Below are 12,837 nucleotides of genomic sequence, written 5' to 3'. Positions count from 1 at the left end.
AATGGCGACCTTTAATGCCCCAAACAGGTGGAAGTCTGAGGGGGCTAGGTCAGGGCTGTCAGGTGTGACAGCTATGACAGCTATGGATGGTCTCCCTGACTGCTGCAAATTGTGGAGTTCTGCCAGACTGCCCTCTGATGAGCTTACCCTCCGTGCCCAGTGACTGACTGTACTTCTGTTGACAGCAGATGCTCCACAGACTTTACACAAGCGTTTGTAGATATTCACCACAGTTTCTTTCTCTGCAGTGATAAATTCAGTGACAGCATGTTGCTTGTAACGTACATCATCTACAGACGCCATTTTGAAACTGTTCTGCTGGTACGCTATTTGTCGGAAGTGACGGAAACTTGGCGCGCTCTCTCAGGAGACTTCAAATAATACATATGTAATGTTGTACATTGTTTTCAGCTGAGAAAAAAAATGTGGTGCATTACTTTCTGGGCAACCAACATAATATCATCATCAACAAACTCTGTGTGTACTCAGTAGGACACTAAGCAGGTGGGAAGGTGAAAACGCCACAAAATATGCAATATTATGAATCAACAATGCCCATACCACTGCGTTCTAATTTACATAGTTTTTTGATGTTCCAGTGTTCTTTGATTGTGCTAGTATAGGTTTGTCTGACTTAAAAAATTGGAAATATTTGCCTCAATCCTTTTTAATCGTCGTCTTTGATGCTAAGTGATATAAAAAGGTCAAACACAGTATGAGGATTGTGGCATGGCCCCCAGAAATGTCTCAAAATTCATTCTCCTTCTGCCTTCATAAACTATTCACATGATCAACGACTTTGTGAAAGCCTTTTATCTTTGAAATGAATCACCAGCTTAAGTTGTGAATCGTTGATGTTAGTGTTGTCTTAAAGACTATCTCTGCTTTAAAAAAATTGTTTCCCTAACACATATGTACAAGAGTAATATGATCTCGTATACTACTACTTCCCCACATTGCTGGAGGAGGAGGATGAGGATGATGATGATGATGATGATGATGAAAGGAAATAAAAGAAATTTAAGACTCTCTGCACTGATGGATCTTGGCTAGGAGATTCTTTAGTCGTCTGTCTTTGTTTCTCCATCGATGATATGAGGGTATGTAGACCTTTACCTGGATCAGAATAACGACAGTTGAGCATTGATGAGGGATGGTTGTTTTGTTGTTAAACGAAAGGACTACCTGGCTCTGGTAGCAACAACTCTGTGGTTCTGTACTGTGTATGTTGTATGTTCCCCATTAACATGCAGTATTGAGTTCACTTTGCCGGGTCATAACAGCCTTATCACTTTCCGAAGGGATTTCACAGTTGGCTACCAAATACCCCAGGAGAAATGCGCCACTTGAGAAATAAATCATGGAAGAATAGAGATAGCAGAGTGATATAATAGTTGGGCGCAAGGCAGATGGTATGATCAAACTCGTGCTCTGGCTGTTGTTGCTGGGGTAGCTGGCCTTATAAACAACTGTCAGGAGCATTGTTGTTCTGATCCAAGTATAACAAAAGCATTGTGTACAACCCAGTATTCGGAAGGCAGTGGAGCAGATGAGATGTGAAAAGGGCCTTGAGAAACTGTGACATATCTTGGTCTATCCACAGAGGCTAGTTAAAGTTGCTTTGATCTGCCTTCATATAAGACACTATCCTTTAACTTAACACTTTCTTCTCAGATGAGAAGGCCAAACTCTCACTTACTATTTTTAGTATTTTGCTCTTTATTAACAAAGTCATCTTTGATTTGATAGAGGGCTTGCCTTCTATTTTTAATTGATTATGAGAGTATTGTCCTATTCATCTCCTGCACCACCATCTTGAGAATTGCAATGTATGGCTTATTCCTACAGGGATTTATTATTTTTTTATGGCTAGCAAGACTTACATAAATTTACTAAGTTTGGTTGAAACTGTTCCAGTTGTTTGAGTTAAGCTGATTTTTTATGTATCATCATCTTCCCATCCTCTGCTCAAAAATTGCAATGCGAGCCTTACTCCCCAGTTATATTTGTTTTCAGACAATAAAATGTGTGTGCTCGCGCGTGTGCAAGAGCGTGCCCCCCCCCCTTCCCCCCCCCCCTCCCCCCGCCCCCCTCCCACACACACACACACACACACACACACACACACACACAAAGTGACATCATATCACATATCACACAGACTGAGGTGTATGTAATTTACTTGTGAGCACTCACTGCTTTTTCTCCTCAGCACGATCATCCACTTTGATTTCCATTCTTAGTCCTCTTACTGTGTGGAATAACTCTGTAAAGAAAGTACCCAGAATGGATGTGCAACATATTTGACAATGTGCTGTATATCTGCTGTTTTAATGTTGGTTTCGCATCCAGGGCTGAGTTAAATTACAATGTACATCCATCTGTTTAGTAAGTCTGGAAACTGACATGCCAGTTGTAACATACACTCCTGGAAATTGGAATAAGAACACCGTGAATTCATTGTCCCAGGAAGGGGAAACTTTATTGACACATTCCTGGGCTCAGATACATCACATGATCACACTGACAGAACCACAGGCACATAGACACAGGCAACAGAGCATGCACAATGTCGGCACTAGTACAGTATATATCCACCTTTTGCAGCAATGCAGGCTGCTATTCTCCCATGGAGACGATCGTAGAGATGCTGGATGTAGCCCTGTGGAACGGCTTGCCATGCCATTTCCACCTGGCGCCTCAGTTGGACCAGCGTTCGTGCTGGACGTGCAGACCGCGTGAGACGACGCTTCATCCAGTCCCAAACATGCTCAATGGGGGACAGATCCGGAGATCTTGCTGGCCAGGGTAGTTGACTTACACCTTCTAGAGCACGTTGGGTGGCACGGGATACATGCGGACGTGCATTGTACTGTTGGAACAGCAAGTTCCCTTGCCGGTCTAGGAATGGTAGAACGATGGATTCGATGACGGTTTGGATGTACCGTGCACTATTCAGTGTCCCCTCGACGATCACCAGTGGTGTGCGGCCAGTGTAGGAGATCGCTCCCCACACCATGATGCCGGGTGTTGGCCCTGTGTGCCTCGGTCGTATGCAGTCCTGATTGTGGCGCTCACCTGCACGGCGCCAAACACGCATACGACCATCATTGGCACCAAGGCAGAAGCGACTCTCATCACTGAAGACGACACGTCTCCATTCGTCCCTCCATTCACGCCTGTCGCGACACCACTGGAGGCGGGCTGCACGATGTTGGGGCGTGAGCGGAAGACGGCCTAACGGTGTGCGGGACCGTAGCCCAGCTTCATGGAGACGGTTGCGAATGGTCCTCGCCGATACCCCAGGAGCAACAGTGTCCCTAATTTGCTGGGAAGTGGCGGTGCGGTCCCCTACGGCACTGCGTAGGATCCTACGGTCTTGGCGTGCATCCGTGCGTCGCTGCGGTCCGGTCCCAGGTCGACGGGCACGTGCACCTTCCGCCGACCACTGGCGACAACATCGATGTACTGTGGAGACCTCACGCCCCACGTGTTGAGCAATTCGGCGGTACGTCCACCCGGCCTCCCGCATGCCCACTATACGCCCTCGCTCAAAGTCCGTCAACTGCACATACGGTTCACGTCCACGCTGTCGCGGCATGCTACCAGTGTTAAAGACTGCGATGGAGCTCCGTATGCCACGGCAAACTGGCTGACACTGACGGCGGCGGTGCACAAATGCTGCGCAGCTAGCGCCATTCGACGGCCAACACCGCGGTTCCTGGTGTGTCCGCTGTGCCGTGCGTGTGATCATTGCTTGTACAGCCCTCTCGCAGTGTCCGGAGCAAGTATGGTTGGTCTGACACACCGGTGTCAATGTGTTCTTTTTTCCATTTCCAGGAGTGTATTTGCTTTAAGAAGCATTTTGTTCCAAAATAATTATACTTTTATTCTTATTTATGCTTACATATAATTTTTGTTCAGGGATAGGAAAGAAGGGATGCAGAGAGAGAGAGAGAGAGAGAGAGAGAGAGAGAGAGAGAGAGAGAGATGGCATGAGAATATGTACTGTTTATTTTCACATGTATCCTGATATATTTTGTGTTCCTTGGCCACACTTGCCAGGGAAATTATGTATGGATTCTAATAACTTAATCATTGAGAGCCATAATCCTATTCTCAACCAGCTGAAGCAAACGTGAATGAAGCAATTGATTGGAAAATGGTTTCTGAACCTGCTAACAGTGAAATATCAAAAGATTCTAAAGGTAGTGACTTTATCATGTAAATTGAAGTATTCCTAATTAACTGACTCAGCAGTCTCATTGTTGTTCCCCTCTCCATCCCCTGCCCATTACAATGTCTTTGTTCTCTTGGCTGTTGAACGGTAGGTAATGTCTCACTACAAAAGGTCAAATAACGCAAAGAATCACAAAGAATCCAGGACGTATGGAAGATTTTGAAGTATTGTCAGAGGGTAGACTTGTGTTTATTTTTTGGGTATACAAATTATTACTTCACAGATGTCCTCAGGCTAAAGGATATTAAAACTTCAAAAGGAAAGTTACTAAAGGTGTCCCCTCCATGGTGTACACCTAGGCTATGGCTTTGCCTGGACCTTTCACATGGTCCTAAGGATTTGGTTAACCCCGCAGCTCTCTGCTGCCACTTCCTCCCGATTCTTGACATGTATCGGGACCATGAAGTGGTTTACACTGACAGCTTGATGGCTGATGGTCACGTTGGCTTCCCGTATAATCATAGAGGACATATTGAACAGCACTCCTTGCCAGTGTTTTCACTTCAGAGCTGGCGGCCATTTCTCATGCTCTTGAGTGCATCAACTCATGCCCTGGCGAGTAGTTTCTTCTCTGTACTGACTTCTTGAGCAGTCTACAAGCTGTTGACGAGTGCTACCCCCACCATCCTTTGGTAGCGACCATCCAGGAGTCCATCTATGCCCTGGAACAGTCCAGTCATTCCATGGTGTTTGTGTGGACACCAGGCCATGTCGGAATCCCGGGAGATGAACTTGCCGACATGCTGGCCAAACAGGCTACACCGACACCACTTCTGGAGATCGGCATCCCTGTCACTGACCTGCGATCATTATTATGCTGCAAGGTTTTTCAGCATTAGGAGATGGGATGGCATAATTTCAGTATGTACAACAAACTGCGTGCCCTTAAGGAGACTGCGAATGTGTGGAAGACCTCCGTGCGCGCCTCTTGCCGGGGCTCTGTGGTTCTCTGCCGGCTCCGCATTGGCCTTACGTGGCTAACACATAGCAACCTCCTCCGTCACGAGGACCCACCTTGGTGTCATTGTGGCTCACGTATGACTGTCATTTGCATCTTGCTGAACTGTCCACTTTTCACTGCTCTGCGGCGGACTTTTAACTGTCCCAGCACCCTACCTTTGGTGTTGGGCGACAATGCCTCAACAGCAGATTTAGTTTTACGTTTTATTCGTGAGTTTTTTTTATCGTACCATCTAAGGGTGGGCATTTAGCCTTCCCTCTGAGGTCACCATCCTCCCTCCATTTTAACTCCGTTGCACTTTCTTTGCATTTGTTTGTCTTGGTGGTCGTCTTTTCCCTATATGTTGTTCATCTCACCTTGTCTCTTTGGGGTGGACATTTTAACGTGTTGCAGGGTGGCTGGCTCATCCAGTTTTATTTTTGTGATCAGCCAACCTAGACCATATGCTCTATGGTTTTAATACCTTCTTCTACTTTTCCTTGTGGTGTATGTTTTGTCTGTTTTTTGTTCGTTCCATTCATTTTCTTTATATGTGTGTTATTGGGTGCTTTTGTACCTTGAGCCTTGCAAAAAAAAAAAAAAGAAATCCAGCCAATCAGCTAAAGGTGTCCTTCCATGGAATGTGAATGAGTGTGGTCTAAGAGCTGTCAGGTTAGTTACGTCACAGCTTGGAATTTCACATTCTCCCACATTGTGAAGTATGAAAGGAAGAATCACCCAGGTCAGATTTTTGCATTAGGAAGAGAAATGTGGTCAGTAAGATGTAACATTGCTAATCTATCACACATGATGTTTTACACAGAATTATTAAGTGGTTCTCTGGAAGTAGACTATCCCTAAATTTTGAGAAAAAACGCTGTAATCAGTTATGTTCCATAAATAAAAAGTTATACCAACAGTTGATGTAATATATGAACAGTAGACAATAAATAGTGTGGAATGATCCAAATTTTTTAGTGTACATAGTGATGAAAACTGGAACTGGAAGAAGCATATTACTAAGCTTCTCAAACAAGTAAGCTCATCGACTTTGCTCTTGTATAATTGCTGGTCTTGAAAACAAATGAATTAATTTCCTGACATATTTTCCATATTTCCACACATTAATGCCTCATGGAATAATTTTCAGGGATAACTCATCACATAAAAAGAATCATTGATTGCACGAAACTGAGCTGTAAGAATAATATTTGGTGGTCGTATGGGTAGGTCTTGGACGTTTAAACTGCACCATCACAGTACAAATATTCGCCAATGGAATTCGTTATAAATAATCCATCACAGTTTGAGAAGAGTAGTGATATCCAAACTGACAACAGTAGTGGAAAAAATGACCTTATTACCCATTATTAAAGCTATCAGTGGCTCAGAAAGAAGTTCAATATGCAGCAACAAAAAGTTTTTATCTTTTGTCCAACACCATAAAAGTCTGACACATAGCAAAGCAAGTTTTAAATCTGACCTAAAATCATTTCTCCTGGACAACTTGTTCTATTCCATGGATGAATTTCTACTTAAAAATTGTTAACTTGAAAGAAACCTAGTCTTTAAGTGTACTGGCAAGGACTACAAAATAATGTCTTCATTAATGTTAACACTGACCATATATACCTGTAAACTGACTCATTCCACATCATTTTGACAGAAGAATCATTCAAATGATCTATGGAATGTGGTACTAACTAGCAGACCTCAGGAGACACAATAATGTATTAAATCAAGGGGGGTATTCTGTGGGTTTTATATTATAACATGCATGGTATGAATACAAGCTGTTTCAGAGTACTGACAAATTGAAGATTATCAAAAATGTGTCCCTTTTTTGTACAGTTTTCTGTAATAAAAGAATGGGAAACAACTTATTGGTAGTTAAAGGTTCCATGTATTTGATGCTTTTTGTATTATAACCTGCATATCATGAAAGTATTCCATTTCTATGCTATGGCGCATTGATGATTTATCAAAAGCATGTGATTTTTGGTGTAACTGATTCTGATAGCTGTACCATAGGTGCAACCACAATGGAGAGGTATTTGTTGATAGGCCAGACAAATGTGTGGTTCCTGAAGAGGATCAGCAGCCTTTTCAGTAGTTGTAGGGGCAAGTCTGGATGATTGACTGAACTGGCCTTGAAACATCAACCAAAACAGCATTGCTGTACTGGTACTGTGAATGGCTGAAAGCAAGGGGAAACTACAACCATAATATTTCCTGAGGGCATGCACCTTTACTGTATGGGTAAATGATGATGGCGTCCTCTTGGGTAAAATACTCTGGTGGTAAAATAATCTCCCATTTGGAACTGCAGGTTGGGAGCACTCAGGAGGACATGATCTTCCGAAGAAACAAAAAGCGCATTCTACAGATTGGAACGTGGAATGCCAGATCCCTTTATCGTGCTGGTGGCTTAGAAAATTTAAGTAGGGAAATGGTTAGGCTAACGATAGATATATTGGGAATTAGTGAAGTTTGGTGCCAGGAGGAACAAGACTTCTGGTCAGATGAATACAGGGTTATAAATACTAAATCAAATGTTGATAATGCAGGAATTGGTTTAATAATGAATTTAAAAAAATATTCAGATAGTTAAGGGAGATGAAAATTTAATAGTCATGGGGGACTGGAATTCGATAGTAGGAAAAGCTCTAGGTGAATATGGGCTGGGGGTAAGGAATGCAAGAGGAAGCCACCTGGCAGAATTTTGCACAGAACATAACTTAATCATAGCTAACACCTGGTTTAAGAATCATAAAAGAAGGTTGTACACGTGGAAGAGGCCTGTAGACACCAGTAGGTTTTACACTGTAAGACATTTCCAGGGGCAGATATGGTCTCTAACCACAATTTATTGGTTATGAATTGTTGGTTAAAACTGAAGAAACTACAAAAAGGTAGGAATTTAAGGATATGGGATCTGGATAAACTGAAAGAACAAGAGGTTGTAGAGAGTTTTAGAGGGAACAATTAGCAGTGAAAGGGGAAATGAATATGGTAGAAGAGGAATGAGTAGCTTTGAGAGATGAAATAGTGAAGGCAGCAGTGGATCAAGTAGGTAAAAAGATGAGGGCTGGTAGAAATCCTTGGGTAACGTAAGAGATATTGAATTTAATTGATGAAAGGAGAAAATATAAAAATGTGGAAATGAAACAGGCGAAAAGGTACACAAATGTGTCAGAAATGAGATCGACAGGAAGTGCAAAATAGCTAAACAGGAGTGGCTAGAGGACGGTGTAAGGATGTAGAAGCACATATCACTAGGCGTAAGACAGATGCCGCCTACAGAAAAATTAAAGAGACCTTTGGAGGAAAGAGAACCACATGTATGAATATCAAAAACTCAGATGGAAAACCAGTCCTAAGCAAAGAAGGGAAAGCAGAAAAGTGGAAGGAATTTATAGAGGCTCTATAAAAGGGGGATGTACTTGAGGGCAATATTATGGAAATGGAAGAGGATGTAGATGAAGATGAGATAGGAGATATTATTTTGCATGAAGAATTTGACACAGCACTGAAAATTACCAAACTGTCAGTTTAATAAGTCACAGCTGCAAAGTACTAATTTGAATTCCATACAGATGAATGGAAAAACTGATGTAAGCCGACCTTGGGGAATGTCAGTTTGGGTTCCGTTGAAATGTAGGAATATCTTAGAAGATATGTTAAGGAAAGGCAAACCATTTGTAGACTTAGAGAAAGCTTTTGATGATGTTGACTGGAATAATCTCTTTCAAATACTGAAGGTGGCAGGGCTAAGATACAGGGAGTGAAAGGCTGTTTACAATTTGTACAGAAGCCAGATGGCAGTTATAAGAGCCCAGGGGCACGAAAGGGAAGCAGTGGTTGAGAAGGGAGTGAGACAGGGCTGTAGCCTATCCTCAATGTTATTTAGTCTGTAAATTGAGCAAGTAGTAAAGGTAACAAAAGAATACTTTGAAGTAGGAATTAAAGTTCAGGAAGAAAAAATAAAAATTTGGAGGTTTGCTGTTGACATTGTAATTCTGTGAGCAACAGTAAATGGCTTGGAAGAGCAGTCGAACATAATTGACAGTGTCTCGAAAGGAAGGTATAAGATGAACATCATCAAAAGCAAAATGAGGATAATGGAATGTAGTCGAACCAAAGCAGTTATGCTGAGGGAATTAGATTAGGAAATGAGACACTTGCTATTTGGGCAACAAATTAACTGATGCTGGTCAAAGTAGAGAGGATATAAAATGTAGACTGGCGACGGTAAGAAGAGCTTTTCTGAAAAAGATAAATTTGTTAACATTGAGTATAGATTTAAGTGTCAGCAAGTCTCTTCTGAAAGTAATTGTATGCAGTGTAACCATGTATGGAAGTGTAATATGGACGATAAAGTTTAGACATGAAGAGAACAGAAGCTTTTGAAATGTGGCGCTACAGAAAAATGCTGAAGATTAGAAGGTAGACCATGTAACTAATGGGAGACACTGAATAGAATTGGGGAGAAGAGGAATTAGTGGCACAACTTGACTAGAAGACAGGATCGGTTGGTAGGACACATTTGGAGGCATCAAGGGAACACCAATTTAGTGTTGGAGGGAAGCATGGAGGATAAAAATCATAGATGGAGATAAAGAGATGAGTACAGCGAGTGGATTCATAAGGATCTAGGTTGCAGTAGTTTCTTGGAGATGATGAGGCTTGCACAAGACAGAGTACCAGGGAGAGGTGCATCAAACTAGTCTTTAGACTGAAGACCACAACAACAACAGTTGCAGCCTTTAGACATTCGTATAAATTGTGTACCTCATAACTTAGAGACTGTTGTTACTTTAAACTGTACTGTAGTTGATACTCATGAACTGTGAATTGAAGGTAGTTGGTTTGCGTTTGAGTTCCTTCCACCCCCCCCCCCCACCCCCTTGTTTTCTTTGAATTTTGTAAAAGATTCGGAGACTTTCTTATTAATTTAATAGAAGTATGATCAGCAATACTCTATGTTATTTGTTATAAAGAAGAGTGCTCTCCATCCAGCAGAGAATTTCTTCAGTTTTGTGAATCTGTTAGTGAACATGGGCCAACGAATTGCAAGTCTGCTGTCTATGTCACTGAATGATTCCCTCATCCATCGACAATTGCTAGCAGCTGTTTTATGTGCATCCTTTTTTGTAAATAAACTGACTGATCTGCACACCAGTTGTAGCTGGCAGGTGCGATTGAAGAGCTCTGCAGTCACAAATCAGAATGAGTAGCATGCTACATGAGATGCAGCAAGTCATTCCAGAGCACACAGCAACAACAATGGATTCTGTGTCTGGAGATGCAGCAAGTCATTCCAGAGCACACAGCAACAACAATGGATTCTGTGTCTGGTGTGCTTTGCAAGTAGAAACAGGTCCATTACGAGGATGGCTTAAAGCTGGAATGTCAGTCTCTCAGATAATGTAGTAGATGGCAATAAAGTGTGTATAATGTTTGTGGCAACAGAATGTTTTCCTTTTTTAACTTTTCCAGGAATTCACAAAAGAACTTTCACTTATCTCAGAATGCCATTGCCCTATTTATTTCACCTCCTTGAATGTGATGTGTAATGGTGTAACATGTGATGAAGGTCTACATCAACCTACCACAAGGACAGTTTTTCAAGAAACGTATGGAGTCAGATACACCGGGGAAATGTGGTAGAGGTCTTCTCAACTGATTGATTTCTTCCAATACATTGACCACGTAGGATAATTCCCAGAAGGAAACAACCAGAATGGACATCCAACAGAACATGCAGGGTAATAAAGAAATGTGTGTGAATATTTGGGTCTTTATCCAGTACTGCATTGCATTACCACTTGCATCAGGTCTTAACCAGGAAACGTGTCTGATAAAGACAAAATTCCTTCCAGGCCTTTAAGATGGAATCTTGATTATCAGTCACTCAAAACATGTATGGGTGATTTCCTTCCTTGAACCAGGGAAGGATCATCTTCCCCCAGTAAGTGTTACACTGTACTCCTGTAAATCTAGGAAAATTCTTGGATTTGGTGACTAACAACTGGATTTAAAATTATAAGGAAACCAAATAATACCTTGTAGCCTTGCAGCGTGTGTTGGGAGATATCATTCTACATTGATAGTTCAACTCTGCTGGATCTGTGAAACAGCATATCTTTGTGTGAGCAGCATCGGAGATCCTTAAGAAAGCTATCAATGTTACTTGGACACACAGTTTCCCATACCAATCTGCAAATGAGGCTTCAAGAAGTACAATATTATTTTCCTTCCATTCTAAGTGTTTTAGCTGTTTACTTAGCAATGTCCAGTTGCATTCTTCAGAGCAATGGTATGTTTCATGTGTCACAGTGTTACTGTAGCTAGTAATAGTATTGGTTTGCGAAAATATTTGTTCATTTATTCAAATGAATTGAAAAAGATTATATAATATACAAAGCAAATGATAATATAATAGTTATTGGCTGGTACTTGTCTTCAAGAGACAAAATATTTAGTACTACTGAAAACACACACACACAGAGGGGGGGGGGGGGGGGGGGGGGGAGACTGACAAAAAAGTGAAACACCAGGAGAGGAGGAGGAAAATGAAACTTCATGGGTTGAGTGGGTATAAAATATTGTTTCAGTGATTACAAAATTGACTCAAATTTACAAAGAACTTCACAGTATGAGCCCAGTTGTCAATATGATGTTGCACCCTCTCTGGTCTAGATGGAAGTATTAATTTGGTGGGGAAGAGTGTCATGGAGCCATTGAATCCTCCCTTGAGGCAAGCTGGCTCACATCTGTTGTAACTGGTCCTTGATATACAGGATGATGATGATGATGATGATGATGCCCCGTATGGTTACTGGTACTAAAATGGAGTTGACGTCCAAACTGGACCCACATATGTTCTATCAGAGCAGATCAGGAGATCTTACTGGCCATCATCAAGTAGACAGCTCATAGGGTCATGGGCCATACGTGGACGAGCATTGCCCTTTTGGAAAAAGGGCACCATGACACTGTCACGAGTGTAAAACTAGAGGGTTCAGGATGTCCATGGCATACCATTGTGTTATGTGTGTTTCCTCTGTCACTACCAGCCATGATATGATTTGATTTCATTTACACAGGGAGCAAAACAACAGCCTTAGCCTGCTGTTACATGTACCAGAACTGTGTTTATTGTGTGGTTTCTCTCCCTGTCTTTCTAGTAGAGCCAGCCAGCACACTTAATTGTCCAGTCAACAAAGGAAAATTAGAGGAGAAAATCGTGTTGTCACAATTTTTTTCACAGTGATAGGGGTGAGTGTCATGAACGACATACTAAATATCCTGACTGGTGGGGTGTGAGTGTTGGGGTGGTTGGGAGATTAAAGGACACTTTTCTTTGTTTTTCTTATATGACCTGAAATCTGTGGCTTGTAGCAGAAATGTTCACAGTGCAAAATTAAACTGCGTGAAATGTCATAAAGAAAAGATCTTATTCAATTTTTCTCTATTCACACTGGTGGCGCAGTGCACAGACATGCCGAGGGAGTGTTTATTTCGCACAAAATGTGTTCACACTAAATTTAAAAGAGCCTGTGCTCAGAGTAACATGCTGTCAGTATATATCCGACAATGTCACTGGCTGGGAAACATTTTACAGCATGTGGGGTGACAAGCCTCCGCTTTCCCT

The 12,837-nt window shown here is 42.0% G+C and overlaps 1 protein-coding gene across 2 annotated transcripts in view; it reads left to right on the top strand.

Annotated features, from left to right (window-relative positions):
- The window catches only part of LOC124593707 (transcription elongation factor B polypeptide 3), a 161,950-nt gene that overhangs the window by 7,111 nt on the left and 142,002 nt on the right, over positions 1-12,837 (top strand). The window lies entirely within an intron of this gene.

The sequence above is a fragment of the Schistocerca americana genome, chromosome 2 (genome assembly GCF_021461395.2).
Source record: "Schistocerca americana isolate TAMUIC-IGC-003095 chromosome 2, iqSchAmer2.1, whole genome shotgun sequence".
Taxonomy (NCBI): Eukaryota; Metazoa; Arthropoda; class Insecta; order Orthoptera; family Acrididae; genus Schistocerca; species Schistocerca americana.
This window is presented reverse-complemented; position numbering and strand designations above follow the sequence as displayed.